This window comes from Rattus norvegicus, chromosome 16, assembly GCF_021556685.1.
Source record: "Rattus norvegicus strain SHRSP/BbbUtx chromosome 16, alternate assembly SHRSP_T2T, whole genome shotgun sequence".
Lineage (NCBI taxonomy): Eukaryota > Metazoa > Chordata > Mammalia > Rodentia > Muridae > Rattus > Rattus norvegicus.
The window spans coordinates 71,539,071-71,564,257 of NC_141549.1; the positions used below are offsets into that span (position 1 = coordinate 71,539,071).

The following is a 25,187-nucleotide window of genomic DNA, read 5'->3' on the forward strand; positions in this document are numbered from 1 at the left end:
GAAATTCAAAATAATTCCAGGACTCAGTCCCTTCCAAACCTCCTCTGGCAATACACATCTGGACACAGCAGACACTTACAGAATGCTTCACCAAGAGCATTAGAGCACACATGCTTTTTAGTCACTCAAGTATTTACCAAAATAGAATGTGCTCTGACCTGAAAACCACGTCTGACCCCATCACCTCATGCCTGATGACAACTTCCATTTGCCCCGCCTTATATGCTATCCTTTCTACTTTCTCCTCTTTTACCATAAGCCCTGGACACGAACTCCGGTGTCTGTCGAAGGCCAATGCAGTACTGAATATTTAAATCTTTACCAGCCATAGCCTCTGTCACAATGACACAGCCCTCTTCCAATAATGTGACAGCTGATGTTGATTGTGAGAAAAAGGAAGAGTAAGGGTGTGCTTTAGTAAAAGTTCTGTAGACACAGGGTACAACCCATGTGCCAACATGTTGAGTGTGGCAAGAACTCCCTTTATTTCATAAGGGTTCGGTCAGCAGGGAGCATTAGCAAAGCATGAATAGGAAGGAGAGAAGGTTGCGGTATGTACTCCCATATATCTGCAAGGTTCTTGTGCCTGGTTGTGTCCCTAAGCCCAAGGTCCCAACCCTTGGACTCTATGCAGCCTTTGCTCTTTCTAGATCTTTCTATCTTCACCTGCCTCACTTCAGGCCCAAGAGTATACTGGTAAATAATAAAATCTATTTCTGCGAAAACTTCTAAACACAGCGAATCTCCGTATCTTCTTGGTTCCCGAGGATAGACTCGGATTACAAGAACTCGTTCATACACATTAACACAGAAGCTAGAACCATTCTGCTGAAATTGCTAACTGCAAGTCACATCCTCGTCTGCTCCTGGCTGCAGGGCTTGGCCTTTGTGTTCCCAGCCAATGGTAAAGTTCTACTGGTGGCCTGTAAGAATTCACCAACTTCTGTGTATGTGTCATTATTTTTCAAGTTCTGTTTTCTGCACTTACAACTTTTTTTCTGGAACACGTCAGTCTTGGTCCTGCTTCAGATCCTGGGCACTATCTCAAAATGCCCTACCCCACCCCTAATATCCAGAATGTTCTGAATGCTTCTCCTCCTTTTCCTCTTCCTCTTCCTCCTCCTCCTCCTCCTTCTCCTCCACCACCTCCTCCTCCTCCTCCACGTCCTCCTCCTCCTCCATTTGTTCACATTTGCTCGCAGGCCAGTGAGTCATCTTTGAGTGCCCATTAACAGTTAAATGCCCTCTCCTTCATTGCTGAGCCTATCTCCCAACTTCATTTTATTTTATATGAGAAAGGCATGGGGTGTTTTATTCAACAGGCATGGGATCAGGAGGCCTTTGGATTATTCCTGGGGGGTATTTGCGTGCACTGATGGTGATCTGATGTGAAATTCATCATCGTTTCCTCCTATGTACAACTTGCAGTAATTCTATTCAGTGACTTTACTGTCACTGCATTTTTACCATAACACATAGGTTAAGTACAGGGTGGTCTGTTTGTGGCCTTGAATTTTCCACTAATGCTTAAATAGTTCTGGATTTGAGAGACATCAGACTTTGGATAGGAGATGTTTGTCCTGTGTTTATTATAGTCTAACCTCCCTGTTTATATTCTCTCTCTCTCTCTCTCTCTCTCTCTCTCTCTCTCTCTCTCTCTCTCTCTCTTCCTCCTCCTCCTCCTCCTCCTCCTCCTTAAGGAGTACTACACTCTAAAGGAAGGGAGTTTTGACACCTGTGTACTTTGACATATTTGCAGTATCTAACATTTATACCTCTTGAAGAGGTCCCCCCACCTACTTTCTTATTAAAAGAACATCAGTAGTTTTGGAATTTTAATCAGTCACACTTGGTATTTTGAATTGATCTGGAATCCAGGTTCTAGGACATTTTCTTTTACCTCCACACCCCCACACCTAATCCCCCTTCATTTTCCTTCTTACAGCTATTGAGGTTTGGTCTTTTGCTGTGCATTGAAATTCTAAGTATTGACTCCAAAGAACTGGTTGCCCCGAGGCAAGAAAGTTTGCACAGAGACCAAAGTGAAGCTTTTTGGCTTTCCCCCAAGTTACTTTTAATTGGTAAATAAAGACAATAACAGCCAAAGCTGGGCAGAAGAAATATAGGTGGGGTTTAGGGTTCCTGGACTGGGTGTGTGTGTGTTGGGAGGAGAACCACAAGAGAGAGACAGAGACAGAGAGACAGAGACAGAGACAAAGAGTAAGAAGAGAAGGTCGCCATGGTTTAGGAGTCAAAAGAACATGGCCTTGAGGGCTGGCCAATTGGAGTTAAGAGCAGCCCAGATGAAGCATAGTAAGTAATAACTTGGGGTTATCAACAGGAAAGTAGATTCTAATAGCATAAAGGGTAGGTATCTGCCCAGCTCCTGTGCTGTTTAAGGCTTATTGTAAATATAAAGGTTGTAGGTGTCTTTTATCTCGGAACTAAATGGTCAAAGGTGGGGGGGGTAGAAACCTCACATTGGGTAAATTGTTGTAAAATTTTTTACAACAGGCAACCCTTAAAATAAATGTTTTCACAATCGCCTAAGAAGTATCACAGAAACATAAAATTAAAAAACAAAATGTTCTCAGTCTTTTAACGTGATTTTGACATCTAATGATTCTAACCATAGCTCACGTATGTCATATGACCTTAACTTATGAACATGAAATGAGAGCTATTCTTGCACCTGACTTATATTTGCTCATTATTTTTATTTATTATAGAAATGGTTTATTAAAAATAAATGAGCAGTGTATAACATATCAAAAGACAATACAAAAATTAATATTTGCCTTGAAGATACCATCAATGTTGGTATTTAGTCTAGGCTCTGCCCACAGTTACCAGGCAACAGGCAGTGATCCTAACTCAGTATAAAAAGGGCTGCTTGCCCCCTCCTTCCTCTCTTGCTTTCTTGCTCTTGTTCTGTCCTCTCTCCTGCTCCCCCTCTCTCCATGTGCTCTTGCCTGGCCTTTTCTCTCTCTCTCTCTCTCTCTCTCTCTCTCTCTCTCTCTCTCTCTCTTTCTCTCTCTCTGTCTGTCTCCTGTCTCTCTGTCTCTCTTTCTCTCTCTCTATCTGTCTCCTGTCTCTCTGTCTCTCTGTCTCTGTTTCTCTCTCTGTCTCAGTCTCTCTCTCTGTCTTTGTATCTCTGTCTCTGTCTCTGTCTCTGTCTGTCTGTCTGTCTGTCTGTCTCTCTCTCTCTCTCTCTTTCTCTTTCTCTTTCTCTTTCTCTGTCTCTATTCCCTCAATTCCCCCATGCCCTGAACAATCTCTATTCTATACTACACTATCCTATGGCTGGTACCTCAGGGGGAAGGGATGCCTCAGCATGGACTCACAGAGGCACCCCTTCTCCCACACCTGAAAGCACATCCACTAAACGTATTCCTTTTCCCCTTATCTTTTTACAGAACACAACAATCAACATTTTAAAAATGAACATTTTTATTTATATTTCTTTCCTGTCTGTATAAGCATAACTTCTTGTCAAAGTTTCTCTTTCTTGTGATAAATTCTGTTCCTATCATTGGATCAACTTAAAAATAAACAAGATACAATCCACAGACCACATGAAGCTCAAGAAGAAGGACGACAAAAGTGTGAATGCTTCAGTCCTTCTTAGAAGAGGAAACAAAAATATTTGTAGGATGAGATATGGAGAAAAGGTTGGAGCAGAGATTGAAGGAAAGGCCATACAGAGATTTCCCCACCTGGGAATCCAGCCCTTATACATACAGCCACTAAACCCAGACAATATTGCTGATGCCAAGAAGTGAATGCTGACAGGAGCCTGATATAGCTGATATAACTGAGAAGCTCAGCCAGAGCCTGACAAATACAGAGGTGAATGCTCACAGCCAACAACTGAACTGAGAATGAGATCCCCATTGGAGGAGTTAGAGAAAGAATTGAAGGAGCTGAACCTCATAAGAACAACAATACCAACCAACTAGAGCTCCCAGGGACTAAACCACTACCCAAAGACTACATATGGACAGACCCATGGCTCCAACTGCATATGTAGCAGAGGATGGCTTTGTTGGGCACCAATTGGAGGAGAAGTTCTTGGTCTTGCCAAGACTAACCCCCACCCCCAGTGTAGGGAATGTCAGGGCAGGCAGGCAGGAAGGGTTGGGTGGTTGGGTAGGGGAAGACCCTCATAGAATAGGGAGGGGTGGGATAGTGGGTTCATGGACAGGAAATGGGAAAGGGGATAACATTTGAAATGTAAATAAAAAATATCCAATAAAAAAAGGTAGAAAAAATAAACAAAAATGTAGTTTCTCTAAGCAGGATATTAACCTTGCACACTCTACTTATTTAATTGCAACGTTTTTCAACTTGTTTCACTTTTATTGCTTAGATTCCAATGTTTAGTTGTTTTTTTCCTAAAGAAAGTAGTACAAACCTACATTTTCTTTCAAAGTTGACATTTAATGGTGATTTTAAAGTAAAAACAAAAGTTTTCTAAACTCTGAACATTCATTTCAGTTTTTTGTTAAATGCTATTCTATTTAATATTTATTGTTATGTAATTTAATATATTTCTTATGTTTATAACTCATGAAAGCCCAAAGAAAGTTTAAATATAAAACAACACTGAAAAATCAATAAAACTCAAAATAATACCATTAATTTAAATAATACAGTACACAATGCTATTTTGAGTGAATGTAATTTGTAATGTTTGTTTTAATGACCGAGCAATGCAGCCTCAAGTTTGGGCCTGTATTTAATCTTTTTCAATGTTTTTGCTTCAGCAATATGGAAAATATTAATTTTTAATAATGTCTTATAAATCAGCATTAATAACTTTAAGGCCATGTCAACTAGTTCCAGCTAATTGGACCACAACACTTAATCAAAATCACTACCAATCAATTCCTGATTGCAAGTTCTAATGAACTTTCATGCTGTAAAGTTGTCTTACTTAATTAAAGATCCCAGTAATCTTCGAGACAGCAACCACATCTATTTACAAACAAATTTTGCTGGCACTAGTGGTTAGCATTAGTTACCATTTCAGTTCCTTTACCTTACTGCAGTTGCAATGTCTTGGCCAAGTTCCAACTGGCGATCCACTTGTGGCCACAACAGTGTGTGTGGCTTTCACTGTGTGAGGTGTCAGACCATCTGAGGGCTCCAGTTTTGTAACCCCATCCACTTCTTCTTGAGGTGTTTTGTGACATCGCTCGGTGACCACATGAATTGAATGTGCATCCCTAGTGCTGGACTTTTAAAACTGCATGATTATCACTGGGTTAACAATGGCCAAATGAGAAAGGAAATGATGATGAAGGGGTGTTGTTTGTTGTGTCATTTTGAATTTTATTACAGCAGTTATCTCATTTTCCTAGCTATTGTCCAAAGTGATGGGAATCCCAACTTCAGATTAAAAGCTCAAATAAAGTAAGTTCTAGGATCTAGTGGGTCTTGGGTTCAAGCAATGATGACTCCATTTCTCAAGCTGGGTAAACTTGAGCAATTCGCTTAATCTCTCTGCTGAAGTCCACCCTGTCCATGCCTCCTCAGTGTCTCTCTGTTACGTGCCCATTCCTTTGTGTGGATCTATTTGGAGCTGGTGGAGTCTTTAAAAATGAAGCATCATGAAAATCTTCCCTGTCTCTTAGAACGTGCTCTCAAAGATGACTGTGGGACTCCATCCTTTCCTCTCCACACCATCTCTTCTCTCTACCACAGGAGATCACTTTTGCATGTCCCCTGCTTCCCCCCACACCTCCCTCACTACAGGCCCCCAAAGCAACAGGCCAGTGATGGACTAGAGCCTCCAAAACTGCCAGGGAAAGCAAACTTTGTCTCTTTGTAAATTGATTATCTTGGATATTTTGGGTACCGACAGAAATCCAACCCACTTTCTGAAAACCTCATTTTCCCTTATTTGAAAAAATCGCTGTTATCCTCGCCGTTCACATGAGGAAGATGAGCACTGTGGAGCGGTGGGGAGGACATAACGACCTGCTCCATGCCAAGTGCCTGGCAATATCGGCCCTGTACTAAACTCTCAGTTGCCATTACAGAGGGTACAGCTGACAGGGTCTCTGGTGCCAGAGAAAAACCCTCCATGGCATCAACCGTTCATTTACTGAGTCCCTAAATCACTCAATGGAGTCTCTGATTACAGACTTAATCACCAGCTGGAAATTAAGACCCAATTTTACAACCACAACATTACATAACTTTCCAACAAGCAAGGGGTCAATTTTTCTTTCTTTTGCACATGACCAGCCTCTAGTCTAACAGAAGCATTTTTCTTTACTAACCTTACGAGCCAAAGTTGGGTCCAGAGACAGTTGGCCAGTTACGTTGAATTTGAATTTGCTGCAACCGTTTCAGGAGGAGTGTTCAGGGCAGAGAAGGAGAGAAAGCAATTAGAGAAGTTTGGGGATGATGAAGCGTTCCAACACATGCGCGCTGTGAGCAGCTTTCCATGTCTGAGGGCAGGGTAATGGGAAAGTAGGGTTGATCATGAGAGCGCCTATCTAGAGAGCAGCTTTTAATTCATTCCGCAGATATTTGTTTAGATCTATGGGTTTTTGTCTTATTTCCCAGCACTTGAAACTGTCTGGATGTTAGAAAGGACAGACACGGACACATGAATACAGTATATGAAGCTCCATCATCGTGGCCTATTGAATATAGGGTAGGCATCATCTGTGAGGTTAGAGCAATTCTTCACAGGGAAAGTGAGGGTTACATTCTTTAGTTTCTCCTGTGGGATTCCTGAAGCACAGAGCAGCTTGCTGCCTTCTCAATCTTTACGTTCTTTTTTTTAAAGAGTATAAAGGTAGATACTAATGGCTGCATGCAGGATGGTGTTCAATAAGAGTTACGCATAGATGGACGACCACTCTGCCGTAAGAGCACACAGTAACCCAGGACCAAGCCCTGTGCTGGGGAGAAACGTACTCTCCTTCCAAGCAGGGCGAGCCACAGTGTGCTTTTGTCTCCTCCCCAATGAATACTATGAGATGAGCTAGTTAAAATGGGGGGTTGAGGGGAGAGGGAATGAGGGTACTAAATATAAATTGTCAGGGGAGAGCGAAGAGCTATTATTCCTTCTGTTTATCCCCGTGGTGAAGGAGCCCTGCAAGCTTCGCACCAATTGACAACGGTGTTCTAAGCCAGGGATTAGTTTCGGTGCTAAGCAAGAACAGTCACACTGTACCCCACTCCTCCACCCCTCCACAAGCCCAGGTCACCCACAGTCATTATTTCTATGATCTCTTTTCTTCGTGAGGCCACCTGGCTCCTTCAGAGAGCTTTTCTCAGCTGACACCATTGCAGGTGTTTCCTCCAAGTCCTCTGTGCGACTCGCTCTGCTTTGGCATTCCCCGTGCTGGGCTACATAGGGGTTGTGGCGCTTTATAACTTTCTGCTCAGCAGCTGGCAGCTACAAATTAACTTTTTGACTTCATTAGGCTAATCTGCCGAATTATTCCTAATTTGGAGCACCTGCATTTCCCCCCCTCCTGCCTTCCTCTCCTCTGGAGCCACCGTCTCTCATCAATCAGAAACTGAGTGGCAGGGAAACAGCATATGGAGCCACAGGCGAGCCTGGTCAGGGCCCCTAGTTTGTTTTACCACCCTTCCGAATCGCCGGGCTCAGACTGCTTCAATCAACACATGGCTTCCTCACCGCCAGGGCTGGTGTGAATCCAAGAGGCCAAGTGCCTCTTTCCAAGGGTAAAAATGACCAGAGACTAATCATGTCTTCGCCCTTGGACACAGGACAGTTTCCATCCAAGGTAATCTAATGAAGAGTCACTCTCCAGCATGTGCTACCCTTGATTTCCTGCAATGTTTCCAGGAAGCGAGAAGAGAGAAGAGAAAGAACATTCTCGGTTTTCTGCTTTTTTGTTTTCTGTTTGTTTGTTTTTGTTTGCTGTTGTTTTTTTCCGTCTACCCAGAAACCAGGAGGCTGATACTGCCCTTTGGTCACACAATCTGTAAGAAATAAAATGAGAAAAGTTGCAGCTGCCTTCTCAGAATCATACCTGCGTCTACTGGTGGCAGTTCCTGGCCCGGTCTCCTCCTGCTGGAGTCCTTGAAGTCCCCAAGTAGTCTCACACAAATCTATCTGTAAAGTAGCACAAATAAAGGCCTCCGCACATTCCTGTCAGGCCCATATGCCAGGTGTCTCTGCTGGAGCATTTTCCCCAGAGGACACAGAGAGCGAACCAGCCTGGCTCAGTCCTTAAGATATTTCCCTGATGCTCTAACTCAATACAGCTTTAGTGGTAAAGCCCTTCTCACGAGATGGCCCTCCTGGATCCTTCGCTTCCTAAAAGCTTGGCTGAGAACGAGCTGAGAACAACCGCAGATCAACAAGATGTACTGAAATAAAGACGCCCAGGCACCCTCCAACTTAAATCTCACAAAGAGAATCACACTTTATTAAAGCAATCCAAATACAACAGGGACACGGAATGGAAGAAGAAATCGTATCTTAGTCCTGGAGGTGGGAGTATACACAAAGTGAGCACATGAACCGTAAGTGAATATTGTTTGCTCTTATTCCCACGCACTGTAACTTTCCATAGGCTTCTAGGTCTAGGGCTTAGAGTCCAAGCAGCCATAACCCTCTGTTCTCCAGGACAAGTCATGCTTATATTTCTTGTCATGCATAATTTTGAATAGTGTCTTCTTCCACTTTCAAAACTATCCACCTTAGAGAGATGGCTTAGTGCTTAAGAGTGATAGCTATTGTTCCAGAGACTGGGGTTCAGATTCCAGTACCCAAGTCAGGCACCTACCAGTTTCTGCGACTCTAGCTCCAGGGGAATTGCTGCCTTACTTTGGCTTCTGAGAGGGCACCTACGTACGGTGCACATAAATGCACGCACACACACACACACACACACACACACTCACACACACACCAGTAGTCATCCAGGTGTCTTTTTTCCTCTGGTCCTACCCCCCCTCCGCCCCGCAGCCCAACACCCTACTCCGCACCCCATTCACTACAGGCAAAAGTGATGGAGAAGCAGCCTGTTAGCATTGAATTAGAAGTTTTCAGGCTTGGGTCTCATCCTCCAGAGGAAAATTACTGGAGCCTTGGTTCTGTCGGTTGAGTGTCTCCTTCTCATTGTCTTTCTCTGGGAAAAATAATGAATCTCTGGCACTTTTCTTGGAGATAATTGGAGTCTGGCTTGGTAGCTAGGAGCAGTAGCTAGAGCCAATAGTCACACAGTTAGAACCCCACAGTGTGTATGTGGCCCTTGATGACAGATAAATTCTCTCCGGAGTTTCAGAGAAAAAGGGTAGAAATTTGTGTCAGATCTCTTGCTGAACCTTTCTTCTAATCCAAAATTAGTAAGGTCAAGCTCTTTCCTCCCCCAACCCCTGGGGTCTGCTTAAATTGGAGTTTCTTTCTTTAATCTTTAAAAATGATTAATGCTTTAGAAACCTTATCAATGATAATATGTCTATAGACATGGGTTCAGGAATCTTCATTTCCTGGATGTTCAGTAGTGACATTTGGGATCCCTGCGTCTGGTGAGCAGTGGTTGATACTATACTCGAAGCACTGACAAGTACGGTAAATTCAGAACAGAGAGCCTGGGCAGGTGTATCCCTAGGAGTACACTGTGGCAATAGATATGGGCTGAGGTAGTTGAAGCCAGTTCAGTTATCGGTAGAAGGAAGAGCTTGTTTGCAGTCTCAGTGCAGGGATAATCACAGTGCTGCCTCTGTTGGACTGACGGGATGAATGACTCATTGAAAAAAATCCATCCTATGCTCTCTGATAACTGGTCCCCAAGGTTTGAAGTACAAAAAGACTCTTTCTCAATGGAAGTGAGGTCTCATTCATTCTCAAGGATGAACTAGGCTCGGTCCAATTCATTCATAGTTTCTGCTACCAGTATCGGTTCTTGAGTATCTTTGGGTCTAGATCTGGTGAGGTCTAGAAAATGGTTGTAGAGCTTGTCCATGATGAAAAGACCAACTCTTTGACTTCCTAGCTTGACGTCCTGCTTTGACTTCATGAGGAAGTAATTGGTAACCTTATCACAGTCAGGGATCACAGAATGACAGGGAGAGTCAGAATAGTAAATGTGGTTTACTAAATCACAGGATATTGTTGGACTACTGAGCAATCCAGAAGTATCCATTGCTGGTCAAGTCAAATTAAAGGAGATAAAATGGGTATATAACTCTCTCTCTCTCTCTCTCTCTCTCTCTCTCTCTCTCTCTCTCTCTCTGTATATACTCATATGAATATGGGTGTTTGAGTGTGGGTGCAGATATCCAGGTGTGTAGAGGCCAGAACCAGCTGCGATAAAGACTGCAGTTGATGCCGCCAAAATAAAAAGTAAAAAAAAATGTTATTGGCTCAAGTACTTCCCTGAGTATATTTTTAAAGATAAAGTCTCTCATTGGCCTGGAACACGCCAAACTGGCTAAGCTGATCAGTCAGAGAACCTTGGTGTTCTGGTAGTCTTTGCCTCTCTGATTGGCTCTAGGATTGCCAGAATGTGCCAGCCTGAATGGTTTATTTTATTTTAGCATACATTCTGGGGACCAAATTTGCATCTTGGACTTGCAAGACGAACATTCTACTGCCCAAGCTATTGTCCCAGTCTATCTTTCCATTTTAGAATGAATTGCCATCCCTCCTCTTTTTTTTTTCTCACTCTATCTCCTTTTCTTTTGTGTTGTCTTATTTTTAAAAGCAGATCTCCTAGGCTTTCCTCAAACTCTTGTTTCTCTTATCTTAGGTTACTTCCAGAGCACTGGCATTATAAATGTAGGCCACCACATGCATCCCAGTGACTGCTTTACAGTTTGTTTGTTCTTATTCCTTTCAACTGTCTCGGACAGTTAGCATTTTAGCTGAAGAGGTATGAGTTAGGGCACACTTCCTCTTTTTCTAGTCATTTAAAGGTAAGTGCATGCATTAGTGGCAGAAAGATATTGCTCTCTGTAAGAAAGATTCTCCCTTGCTGGATGCTTGAAACCCTGTTGTAATAAAACCTTTGGATGTGACTTCCTCAACTGGTCTGAATGTTCTGAATTTGCATCTCCAGAATCTGTTGGCTTTTCTTTTCTTTTCTTTCTTTTTCTTTTTCTTTCTTTTCTTTTTTTTCTCCAGACCACATAACATGCATATAAAAATTTAAGAGTTCAAATAATAAAAATAAGATTTGGGCAACCACACTGGGCCTCCTTATCAGCAGTGGTTCCATTTTTATGTGTCAGTATTAATATTTCACACGCATCGGCTCATTATAAAAAGTAACCTTGGAACATTGTGTCAGGTGAAGATTTTTTTTAAGATGTTCTGGAAATTATGCAGCCATAAAGAGCATCCCCACTAATTGTCTTGGCACTCACATCATGCTGACCGGTTTGTCACCAAGTTGGGGGTGGCAGAGGAGAGCCCCCCCAGTGCTGTCTTATGCATTGCTTTGCTCTAGTTCTCTCTCAAATTCATTTATTCAATGCTCATATTTATGCAAAGGAGGGTAATGAGTTAGCCAAAGGTTACACAGGGGGCAGAGGGTTTTGGGTGATGAGACTATTGGTAGCTTTCGAGGCTAGCCTCAGGCTGTCTGAAATTGAAATTTGGGGCTAAATTAATAAGTCAACTTGAACACATGCAGTTTTATATTAAGACTTCTCTGGGGTTGAAACAATGTAGCTTGATATAAAAGAACCTTTAGATACATTTTTTTCATACATTTTTCAAGACTATGCCACTGTAAGAGGCATGTTTGGGATGGAGGGGTTAAACAGAAAGAGGAAAATGGTTCGTCCTTTTTGAAACTCTCCCCAGAATGGCTTTCTACATTTTGCTCTGTAGGATGTGTGTCCCTCTGTATAGCCTTGGAGGTCACTAATTATTGTAAGAAATGTCAAAGAGGGGCTGGAAAGATGGACCAGTTGTTAAGATCCATTGGTTGTTCTAGCAGAGGACCTGGGTTCAGTTCCCAGCACCCACATGGCAGTTCACAACCATCTATAACTCGAGCTCCAGGGATGTCAACACTTTCCTCTGAGTTCCATACTCAGGAAATGCACGTACATATATGTAGCCATACAAATAAAATAATGAATCTTTTTAAAAAAGAAATATCAGAGAAAGAACTGGAAGAGCTTGAAGGGGCTCGAGACCCCTTATGAACAACAATGCCAAGCAACCAGAGCTTCCAGGGACTAAGCCACTACCTAAAGACTATACATGGACTGACCCTGGACTCTGACCTCATAGGTAGCAATGAATATCCTAGTAAGAGCACCAGTGGAAGGGGAAGCCCTGGGTCCTGCTAAGACTGAACCCCCAGTGAACTAGACTGTTGGGGGGAGGGCGGCAATGGGGGGAAGGATGGGGAGGGGAACACCGATAAGAAAGGGGAGGGGGGAGGGGGATGTTTGCCCAGAAACCGGGAAAGGGAATAACACTGGAAATGTATATAAGAAATACTCAAGTTAATAAAAAAAAAAAAGAAAAGAAATATCAAGCATGACTCTTTCTATCAAATACTACAAAACTTGTGTTTAGGACAAAGAATTAATATCTTTTGATCTCCTCCAACTTGTAAGACTTTTATGTAAATGTTCTAATAATGTTCTAATGCTTCCCTGACCAGTAAACCTTTGTTTTCAGTAAGATCCCCTGCTCTATTCTAGGAATTTAATAGCCCAAAGCCCTCTTCTCCTGGGAGTGGAGACTCCTTTCCCCTTCCTCCTTAATTTCAGGTGTGCTGCTTGTCTTCACACTACCCGGTTGGATAAGACTGTGAAGTTGGAATGGGAAAAATGACACGACCACCACCTGAGCTAGAATAAAAAGCAAATGCACTTCCCATGGTTTCGTGGTCACTCTTCGGAGGGCAGCCCTTGATCATGTGTAACATTTGTCCAGAACTGTGAGTTGGAGAGGTGGACTCTTCCTCTGCAATCCTGAACTTGTCCCTAACACGATCTTGCACTCAATTCTCCCTGAAGCAGATGGTTTATTCACTGTCCCTGTCATCGAGCCAGAGCACATGTCAAGACGGGCTAAGGACAACTTGAGAACAAAATGCTAATTGGGATTGTGGCTAGTTTTCCTTTATTTGCATTTTAGGAACAAGGTCATTAGCATTATTTTCACAAAGTCTGATTAAAGATGTGGTGGTTCGATGCTTTGTGTTTTCAGGGTAGATGTGCCCAAGGGAGTACTCCAAGAATAAAGGCATAGTGAGGGAATGGCAGCAAACAAGAGACACCTGGGAAGCATCACAGATTGACCCCTGCAGACACTAGACTAGCCTTGAGCTAAGTGATAACTAGAGACTGATTAACATGAGCATACACAGTCCAGACTTCATTCAAGCCAGGTTGCTGTCCAATAGTAAATGCTGAAATGAGTGTGTTTCAGAGTCACTGTAACATCTTGATGAGATAATCAGAAAGACCCTAAATGGAGGAGGATCAAAGAGTTACTACAAGACGACTAACAACTGGTAGGTTTGCTCAAAAGGTCATGCTGGAGGTGGGAGTAGTGATCTCATAATATTCACCATTTAAAAGAAAACATCAAGCCAATCAAATGAATGATTCCTTTGTACAAATGAAGAAAGACAGGATGTACATGCCATTTTTTTAGTGCCAGACTACAGCAGTTAGCAGTCCTCTGGGCCTGGGGTTGTGCATACAGAGAATTTCTCTCCCAGCTGTGTTCCTGGGACCTATGTCAGGAAGTGACTGAATGAAATGTTCTCTGCCTTCTGTCCCAGCCATCTGTGATACAGGACTCTCTGATCGTACGTGATGGGCTAGTCTGTCCATTGATAATGGAAAGGTCAGACACTCTGTGGCTTTTGTAAGAAGTATGTGTGGATTCTAAGATTTTTTTTATAAGAAATTATTGTCTCATCATCACTGAAGCATCATAAAGACTAAAATACACACCCTTCTCTCCCCAGCACAAATGAAATGAATAAAAGTACTCATAAGAAAAAAATATAAAGTCTCTTCTATTTAAGTTTTTTTCTCAGAAAAATATCTTCTGGGTTTTGTTTTTCCCTGCATCTCTAGCCAAAGAGAAGTCATGCTGATGTTTTATGACCAATGCTGACTACATATTGGCCTTAATTTTCACTTGTGACAAAATTTCCTATGAGTCAGGCACTAATTCAAAAATAAACTCTCTCTTCGCTCTTCAGCCTCTAGCACCTATCTCTTCCTTGAATGTTCTTTTCTTCTTTATTCAGAGAAAATTATCTGGTCTCCATTTTCATAGAGAAATACAATTATGTATGTAGCCCATCCTACCATTACCATACTACTGTCCTATCCTTTGGTCTGTCTTTCTTATCTTGGTTCTTTGGGGTATCATGTTCCTTGAGATCTTATGGGATTGTGTTCTCCAGAGTCCTCCCCATTTTGCTTTTGAAGAAACAAGACATTATACTTATATTTCAAGTTTCTACTGTCAGGATTAGAGCATGATGAAATGTTGTACTCTGTAAAATAAATGCTGCAATGTCCTTACCTATTATTGATATAGAATCTTTATAATGATAGGCAAATAACACACAATGTATGCTTAGCTCTTTAGTGTGTTTTTTTCCATTGGATGAAAATGTTAGGAAGCAAGGGGTTATATTCTTTAGCCAATTACTGAATATCTAGTAAACATAACTATGTCTGAACTATAGTTGGAATTAGCCAATGTATTTTTGGAAAATATTCCACAGGTATGTAGTTCTTCCTTCAAGAGAGTTGCTCACATCAGCCTCTCCTATTGTAAATGTTTGTTTCCTTTTTCTCATCCAAATCTCATGTACCATCTTCCCATATTCATATATATATATAGAATTATGCTACTCACCTTTCCTATGCCCCAGACGTTCTGATGAATCCAAATAAATATGATTGTCCTCAGAACCTCATTATTAGAGCCTTTTGGTGATTTACATGTCAGTATTTTGTGTCCCTGACTATCCTCTAGTTACACACTAAGTTGACAATTGAGGTCAGGCTCTATCCTGATGTCATTCTGTCTTCCAAAGGATGGACGTTGCTTACTTTTGGGCTGAGGGATTGCATTCTTGAGTTCAATCTCATAAGAACTAGGTATCAATTGCTTCCCTACTAAGGTCCTGGCCATGAATGAAATGCAACATAATCCATCATCTTATGTTGAGTATATAGGTCAGGGTTGTGGATCACGTGTTCAGCTTGTTAGATCCCAGTTTCAATTTCCAGAGCCAAACTGAAATTAAAGACAACATAGCCTCTGTCTACCCAACATAAGATGGGTGATGGAGACAAATTATCAGATAATCGTGTCAATATGTGATTTGAAAAGGGTCAAAGCAGAGCAGGGGCACCTAGAAAAGAGTCCTCAAGGGTGATTTGAAATTAGACTAAGGATGCCTACGAGAAGCCACTGAAAATCCACAGAGTGAGTCAAAGTTTGTTCTGTTTGGGTAAGTCTAGAATCCTGGAGCTTGGAGATCAGATGGGTTGGGCAAGAAGAAGATGCAGATAGAGTCCCAGGGGAATGACTTCTGCATGAAGTAGAACCACTGAAGAGGCAAATTATGTGGCTGTTTATGTCTCAGGAACATCATCCTTGCTGCAAAGAGGGACACACAATTAAATGCTCAGCTATGGACTTAAGCATTGATCTGAAATGCACTTACATACGAAAGAATGACAAAGATTTCCATGGGGAAATGTGGAAGATGAGCCTCCTCACTGTGGCTTGTGCTTGCTTCCATATATTCTGTGAGTCACTTTTACCCTGAGGTAATGTGTATTGTGCATCTTGTCCTTTGGTCATTTTTTTTTCCCTGTAAGACTTTAATAGTCTTCTCAGGTTGTTTAGAATTAATGAGGCAAATGTCCTCAATCAAGAAGCAATTTAAGAACATGCTGCTAATTTCAATGAGTTCTGTAAATGAACTAATTTAATACCAGTTGACCTTTTTATTTGGGGAGAATGATTTGTGGCGGTATTTTCCTGATTTGTGCCTACAAGCCTTGGCAATCTGATTGGGCATTTTGAGCCCAAGGGTAAGCATTAATCATGGTACAAAGTTGGAGCATTGCTAAGAGGGATTTAGAATATTTACCCCAGCAAGCAACTGTTGGGGGTGTCGCTTAGCAGGAAGCCCTCAATCATGTTCACTAAAACCAAAAGCCACAGAATTAAGGGTGGTCTACTCTTTTAGTGAGAGATACCATGCAGAGAGATGCTGAATGTTGGGATATTTTGACTATATTCTAGCAATTTTGTTACCCTAGGTTGATTTTTTTAACCTCTTTATGAATGGAATGCAATAAAGCATCTTTAATTTGCTAGCTTAGAAGAAAATTCCAACTTCCTGAGTAAAGTCGAATAATACTTAATGACACTTTTACTACCCTGTCATTTTTTTTCCTTTACCACTTCATCTGGGGACGACCTGGGGTTTCTTTACATTGTCTTTAAATTAATCAGGAGAAATGGCTCTTTACTGGTGACTTTTCTAGGGAGGTGTGGTGGTTTGTATATGTTTGGGCCAGGGAGTGGCACTACTAGGAGGTGTGGCCTTATTGGAGTAGGTGTGTCACTGTGCACCGGTGTGGGCTTTAATACTCTAGTTCTAGCTGCCTGGAATTCAGTATTCTGCTTGTAGCTTCCAAATGAAAATGTAGAATTCTCAGCTTCTCCTGTATCATGCCTACTTGAATGTGACTATGCTCCCACATTGATGATAATGGACTGAACCTCTGAACCTGTAGGCCAGCCCCAATTAAATATTGTTCTTGTAAGAGTTGCCTTCTTCATGGTGTCTGTTCACAGCAGTAAAACCCTAAGACAGGACGGTTTTGACTTCATCCAGAAAAGTACATGTTTTCAGACCATGAATACATGTTACAATGCCATCATACCAATAAAAGAGTGGAATACTTCTGCTGGTTCTCTGTAACGAGAAAGCACTGCTCTAAGTATGATTTGCATGATTATGAATCAAGGCTGAATTGGCAGCCTCCAAGTGTCTGGCAAGATCTCAGTCATCTCTGAAGCAGAGGAGGGAAGGGGAAAGAATTGGTAACGCCAAGAAAGGAGAAAATTTTATTTAAGAAAGGGGGGAAAGAGTACTAAGCATAAAGGGAACCATTAATTGAATGATTCCTTCAATATTGCAAACACCTATTCATAAAAAGATATTTCAGAAATAAGAGAAAAATAACTGAGAGGAAAGGAAGAATATTGTACACAAACAGGCACCAAGGCGCTCCTATCAGGACTGTGACAGACTTTTTTCAAGGCCAGAGACAATGACCAAAGGACTAGAACAGGCACTTTAGGAAAGAGCGACATTGGTGGTCAATGAGTACCAGAAGTAGGCATTTCAGCAAGCATCCGATAGCCATTTGATCCTGAGATACCCTGAACAGCTATATGACAGGTAGAGAGTGTGACACAAGAGTAACCCCTGCTCAGCCAAATCAAGGAAAGAAAGAGCACAATGACATCGCTGGTGGGAAAAAAAATGCATGAAAGTGGCCAGAAAAGAATCTGATCTTACCATACCCCAAAACGCAGAAGGTTCAGGCACTTGTGTATCTGGTATTTCCACACCAGAGTGTAAAGTCATGGATTTGGTTATTCATATCTGTGCTTTAAAAATTCCCAAAGAGCACATACTTGTTGTTTTGATTAGAAAAGAGAATCTGGAGAAGTCATGGGGTGGTAAACAGCTCAGAAGCAAATAAAAGCCCTTACTATTTTTCATTTTACTTTGCAGTGCTGCTGCTGTTGTGCATGCCATCAAGGGCTCTCCCACTGAGCCACAAGTACAGGAACAAAAAAAAAAGAGAAGGAACAAAACAGAAATGATGGGGGGGGGTATGCTGTGTTAGAAGTCACTGATGAGTTTTTAGACATATTTGTAAAAAAAAATGTGTAAGATAGAAACAGCTTCTGAAACTATATACCATGGCCTGATCTACTCAATTCTTAAATACAAGAAAGAAAGTCACCGCCAGAGTTAAGGATGGGGCATCTGAAGGGAAGCATGGCCAACAGTGAGCATAGCTTCATTGCCATCAAGCCTGATGGGCTCCAGTGGGGGCTTGTGGGAGAGAGATCATCAAGTGATTTGAACAGAAGGGATTCCTCCATGTTGGTTTGAAATTTATGCAGACTTCAGAGGATCTTCTCAAGGAACAAGTACTACATTGACCTGAAGGACTGTCCCTTCTTTACTGGCCTTGTGGAGTACATGCACTCAGGACCGGTCATTGCTATTGTCTGGGAGTGACTGAATGTTGTGAAGACAGGCGGGGTGATGCTTAGAGAGACCAACCCCACAGGCTCTAAGCCTGGGACCGTATGAGGAGACTTTTGCATCCAAGTTGGCAGGGACATTATTCATGGCGGCAGTTCCGTGGAGAGCACAGGGAAGGAGATCAGTTTGTGGTTTCAGCCTGAGGAGCTGGTGGACTACAAAAGCTGTGCGTAGGACTGCATTTATGAGTGACAGGAGGGTCCCTGCTTCTCTGCCTACTGACCCTTATTCTCACTGGCAGGGGACCAGCAACTCTAGATATTTCTGGAACTTCTTTGAACTGGAAGGAACCTCTGGGAGCTGTGACTCCCTGTGCATTGTTAAGTGCCCCTGGTAGATTCAAATGTTTCCTCTGTTGAAAAATAAAGATAGAGGATGCTCTCCTTCATCGTGGGTCACAGGAGAACACAGGGCACACACCCCATACCAAATCATGGCCCACAAACTCAGCTTTTCTTCCTTTGACCTATACTTTAAATCATATGTCAAGGAAACATGCAGAATACTCTAAAGCCTATCTTCTTGGCTCTTTCAAACTTTAGAGAAATCTTTTCATGAGGGACTAGGCTCCCCACTCCTAGCCTGGTGTAAGGCAACTTCTGCCTGTAGACAAACAAAGTGGAGAAGCAGCTGTTGGAGTCCCATTGATCTTCCTCTGTTCCAATTTCCACTCCACCAGCCTCGTGCTTCCCAGGTAGAGCAGAAGCACAGGTAGGGCTCACCTTTGCGGAGTCCAGGAGCTCATCTTTGCTCAGGTAGATCTGGATCAGACAGTCTGAAGAATTTCCAGAGGTCTAAGGTAAGTGTGTATGAGGGTGCGCCTGTGTTTAGATGGGCAGTCCTTCTCAGTATTCCACGACATTGTGTCCCAGTGTGCCCGCCATGAGTTTAAAATCTTGTAAAGTGAAAGTGTATTCATTACACCTAGCCTTCTGAACACCACAGCATCATGCAGAGTATTGGCCGCTTTCCCTGGTAACAGTATGGCTGCCTGGGAGCTAGCTGTGGCTGGCTGCCACCCGCCAGCATTGCTGAGACTATCATAGCCTCGGTAATAACAATTCGAACACCAACATTGGATATCTGACTAATATACAGTACTATTCCATCATCATAAAGTGGAGATGGGAATGGTCTATATACAGGTCTCCTTAATGATGTAACCTTATCCATATTCTGTCAAATACCCAAAAGAAGGCAATAAAACAACAACAACAACAACAACAACAACTCATGGTTTAATGTAAAAAGCAGCAGGTTAATTTAACACTGCTCTTTTCTTATTCATTTGTCCTTCTTTATCCCAACCTGATTGGACACACGATGTGTCAATCTTGAGTGAGATATAGACATAAGAAAAGTAAACTCACTGACCTTCGGCAGCCCCCAGGTAAGGGAAGAACAGGTGACTACGGCATTTCTTGTCACAACACATTAAGCAAGTGAATATAGATAGCAAACACCTTGGCAAACTGAAAGCCAGTTTTGGTAAAGAGGCAAAATTCACATTCAGAGAACAAATTTAATGCCACCAAAATCTATGTTTAACTTTTATTTCTTTCAGATAATTCATCCATTTCTAAAGTGACGTACATCTTCCAAACTAAAAGCAGTCACTGTTGTCAGTGACAGGGAGCCATTAGGGACATTGCTTTTAACTGTGTGATGCGACTGAGCAAACATCTGGAATACCCAAGTCTAACACGTCCCCTGTTCACAGGGAGCATGCATCTGGTGGGTTCTGCGAGGCTGGATCTCCATTGTATTACAGCATAACTGGAAACTTTGCAAGGGAAAGTCATCCAGGCTCTCTGTCTTATTGTGCGCTTTGATTATGTGCCTTGCCTTTTGAGTGACAACTGCACAAGCTTACCACCTCCAGTGAAGTATCGCAAATGAATACACCGCAGACAATAGGACAGGCAACCCTCAGAGCAAACGGAAACCATTAGAGAAATAAAATCTCCTAAGAATTTTGACGGGAGGTGTATCTCAGTGGTAGACCACTGATCTAGCGTGTGCATGGTCCCTGGTTCTTTTCCCAACACTGACGAAAAAGAAATCCAGAAAGTATCAGGGATATTTTAATATTGTTTTAATCTTAAATTTTTAGGAGAGTTTTACTTCGGGCCTGATATCGACCCTTCTTTGAAGGGAAGCAAAATGAGAAATAAGGCATAGTCGTCCTCACTATCTCGTGTTTTATTTGATTTTTTTTTTTTTTAGGTGTCTAAGGTCTTGAGTGATCTGTATTACCTCAAATGCGTCTGTGCCCTTTCATAGTCTTTTGCTAACCATGAAGTTAATGTCTGCCTCATCGATCTTCATGACTCAAGTTAAAAGAGTAGCATCAATTTTCCTACTTCCTCAGGGAATTGTGATTACCAGGGGTGCAGCATTATCCTCCTTCACTCATATGCTGAGCTGTGTAAAGAGCTTAAGCAGCCAGTCTGCTCCCCTATACCTTTAAAGCTGGCTGACACGCTTATCTAAAAAATGCATGTAATCCACCTACACGCGGTATGTTTCTCAACATTCTGAATATTTGTCACTCGTCCTTAATATGGCAGAAAAGAAATAATAACTAAGGGAGCGCTTGGCTGAGGCTGAGGAAGGCCATCTGGTGTTAGTGGAGAGTAACTACGGCTGTGTGGATGCTGAGGAACTTGGCTGTTGTGAGCACACTTCAGTCTCTGCAGCTGGCTCTTGCTCGGCTCAGAAGCATTGTGTCGGTTGATACTTTCTGATATCGTTTGCATGAGAGGGTGTAATCTTTTTTACTGGTTATTTTATTTATTTACATTTCAAACCTCAAATGTCTGCATTCCCGGTCTCCCCTCCGCAACACCCCCCCCATCCCATCCCTCCTCCTCTTTGCCACTAGGAGGGTGCTCTCCCATCCTCCCACCCACTCTCCTATCTCACCATTCTAGCATCCCCCTGCTCTGGGGCATCAAGCTTCCACAGAACGCAGGGCCTCCCCTCCCATTGATGCCAGAGAAGGCCATCCTCTGCTACATGCGTAGCTGGAGCCATGGAGAGGTGGCTTAAGCACTTGACTCGAGGAAGAGTTTGATCAACTGTGGAACCATGATAATGGGTAATAATTTAATATTTTTGAATTGCCATATGCAATACTGTAAAACCGCATAATGCCATATGCAGTTCTATCTCAGATGACACTGGTGTGTTGTGTCATTTTCTTGTTGGATCTTCTTGTCCCTGTTCCACTTCATAGCATGGAGAAACAGGAGCCTCTGAAATTTCTACAGAGTTTGCCTCTTGTTCTTCTCTAGTTTTATCTGTGGAACGCTGCTTTTTTAAATTGATGAATCCATACTTATGTCATGTGGAATATAGGCCTCTTTATAATTATTTGGGGGCTGGTAAGATGGCTCAGTGGTTAAGGGAACGTGTAGCTTTTCTGGAGGACCTGAATTTGGTTCCCAGAAGCCGTACCAGGTTGATCACAACTACTTATAACTCTACCTCCAGGGAATAAGACACCCTTTTTTGGCCTCTGTTGCCCTCCAAGTGTGTACATGGCAGTACTTACACACACTGAGATAAATATCTTAAAAGAAATCAAACCACTTCCTAATTTTGTAGTGTTCTGACATAGATTCTAGAACTCGACTATAGCCATCGTACAAGGCAAATTTAGAAGATGATATAATTTAACATGTTTTAACACTTGTCATCTTGCCATTCCTGGGAGAAAAGCTTCAAATACAAAGTTCTGGAAATTATAAGCCATGAACTTATGGTTTTGACTGTTAAAAGTAGGGACTAAACTGGCTCACTTCGTTTCTTTCAGCTTTCTGTGCCTATAATCCAAGAGACCTGGGGAGAGAGCTAGTGTTTCTTTATAAAACCGGTTATATTATATGGATATGTTTTTGTTCTATTCCGAGGTGTGGGGTATAGGGCTGAATCGGATTGTCCACAGCAGCTGACTATGATTTGGCTCATGCTTTCACAGGGGCGTGATTCTGTCAGCTGAAGAGAGTTCACATTTGGAATTCTAGAAGAGAATACTTGAGCAAGTATATGAGCAGCCCAAAGAGGGAGTGGCTGGTGCTGGCTCCTGCTGCTGCTGACCCCTGCTGCTGGCTTCTGATGCTGCTGGTTTCTGCTCTTGCACTTACTCTTTTGCCATTTGTTGGGTGCTGGTTGCTGTTGTTGATATCCTGCCAATGGGATATAACTTGCCCCCAGAAACCCAACATCCCTAGTGAGCAGAAAGTAGATCTAAAGAGATCTATGTTCCCCTGCACCCACCTTTCTCTCTAGCCTTCTTTCTTACCTACCTAATGTTGTGGAACAGTTGGAAGGGGTTGGGGTAGAGATGGAGGTGGGAGGTGAGAGAACCCAATAAAGTTTAGTTCTGTTACAGAGACCTTCCTCAGGCTGGGGTTGTACAGTGAGGCCAAGTGGAATCTAAGCAGACCTGAAGCTTTACTGTCCTGCGTGGCCACTGCTTTCTCTTACAGCTTAGGGGGTGATGTTGCTGGGGCATTCCGAGTTTGGAGAAGTGATGCTGTCCCCTAACTAGTTCTTTGGATATTTTTTTCTTGAGTTCATGACTTCCGAAAGGAAAAGGGAGATATCTCCAGGTAGAAGACTGGCTTCGGGTCATCTCCCCCATTTTTTGTCCTCCGGTTGAGAGTTTCAGAAATTCTGGATAGATTGATTTCTTGTCGATCACCTCAGATGGTGAACAGAAAAAAAGCACTATAGACCGAGTCTGATGGTGCTATTAGATGGGTGATTACATTAAGCTTCTTAATGCCCCAGACTTTCCTGTGAAGAAAGAGCCCAGCTGGAAAGTTCTCGAATGATGAAGTGTGTTTTTAAACACTCATGGCTACTCTTTAATGGCTCGTGCTGCCAGACATGAAACATTTCACCATGAAAATGGGTGGGAGGCATTCTGAATCTCTGCAGTGTCAGGGAGGCTAATTCGTTAGTGCTTCGAAAAGTGCTTTGAGCTAACGAAATAAAAGGCACTGGAGAAGTTTGAGCTAATATTAATAAAAGTGAAAAATTGCAACAAAGGGACTTATTTCCCTTAGAACACAGACATCAATATTAAGAGTGATTAATAAAGCATAAATAACCAATTTGAGAATGGAAAACACCAGCCATTCATTGGGATATTTCCTCTCTGTGTTTCCAAATTACCATTTGGGCTGTTTCATTTTCTGTTAAATTAAATTCAGTGAGAGCCCGGGTTTGTATTCACATGTGAGCTTTCGCCAGACTTAAATAAATATTAGGTGAGTTAAAAATTTCAAATACACCACTTTTTTTTTTCTTGACCTGTAAGGGTCATGGGTATGTTTTCTCCACATTTCCACATGTCGCCCCCATCCCCCAAATCCTGCCTCAAGTCAGCACATTTATTCATCTCTCCAGAGCCTTGTATTCATCACATTGGCAGAGTAATTAGGACAGGCCATTCTGAAGTAAGGGTAACGGATAGCAAGCACTCGTGCAGGGTTCTGAGGATATGAGGTAGATTATTGCTTTGTTCACATTTAGTTTTCCCACAATAACGTTGAGCTGGAAATTAATGAACGCAATTAGGGCTTTTTGATATGGTAAACCTTTGAAACCATCCATTATTCTGTTAGCAGAACCTGGCTAATTTTCTTCTAAATTAATGTTCTCCAGTTGTGATATAGATTATATTTTATAATGCAGCTCAGTTGGCTTTCCCTCACCCTTCCTTTGCTCATTGGTTTCATCTACTTTGTCATTGACATTCAGGTGGACAATAAGTTAGAACAACTGTCAATAACCTCTTTAGACGGTAATATACTTACTGTACCCTAATGGTAACTGTTTATCCAAATCCCAACATACCACACACACGCATGTGCACACACACACACATACACACACACTCACATACACATATACACACACATATACATATAACACACATACACATACACACATACATATACACACACACTCACATACACATATACACACATACACACACATATACATATAACACACATACACACTCATATACACACATACATATACACACACATATACACACGCACACATACACATATACAAACACATACATACACACACACTCACACACACATACACACACATACACACACACAGACACAGACATACACACACACAGGCACATACACACACAGACACACACATACTCATACACACATACATACATACACACACATATATATACACACACTTACACACATACATACATACACACATATATATACACACACTTACACACATGCACACACACTCACACACACATACACAGATACATACACACACACTCACACAGACACAGACACACACTCACACACACACACATGCACACATACACACACACACGCACACACCACATCAATGTTTATTGCATTACTATTCACAGTAGTCGAACTATAGAACAAATCTAGGTGTCCAAAATCAGAGACAAGAATAAGTAGAATGTGACATAAATACATAATGGAGCATTTTTCAGATATAAAGCAAAATGAATATATATTTACAGCACAATGGATTCAACCATTCTCGGAAAGACAAAACATAAACATGATATATTTTCTCTCATTTGTCCATCTCAGATTTTATGCAGAGACACAGAATCATGTGCTTTTGAAGCCGAAGTAAAATTGTGGTGGTACTAAGGGACTGTGAGGGGAAGCAGGGTGCAGAGTATGGGGAAATGTGCTCAGCATACCATAGAAGTAAGAATAAAAATATATTTTAATGAACCTCTTTAAGCCTTTCTCTTTGAAATCGTACAGAAGAACACAACTCCTGTTTGTCTGTTAAGGCTCCAGCTACAACTCACACTGCGTCATTCCCTTGTAATGTGATGCA

General features: G+C 42.0%; 1 protein-coding gene and 1 pseudogene; both read left to right on the plus strand.

Annotated features, from left to right (window-relative positions):
* Erich1 (glutamate-rich 1) overlaps window positions 1–25,187 on the plus strand; it is a gene marked incomplete at its 5' end in the record, with an annotated part of 52,793,804 nt that overhangs the window by 40,668,511 nt on the left and 12,100,106 nt on the right.
* Window positions 18,024–18,494, plus strand: Nme1-ps2 (NME/NM23 nucleoside diphosphate kinase 1, pseudogene 2; annotated as a pseudogene).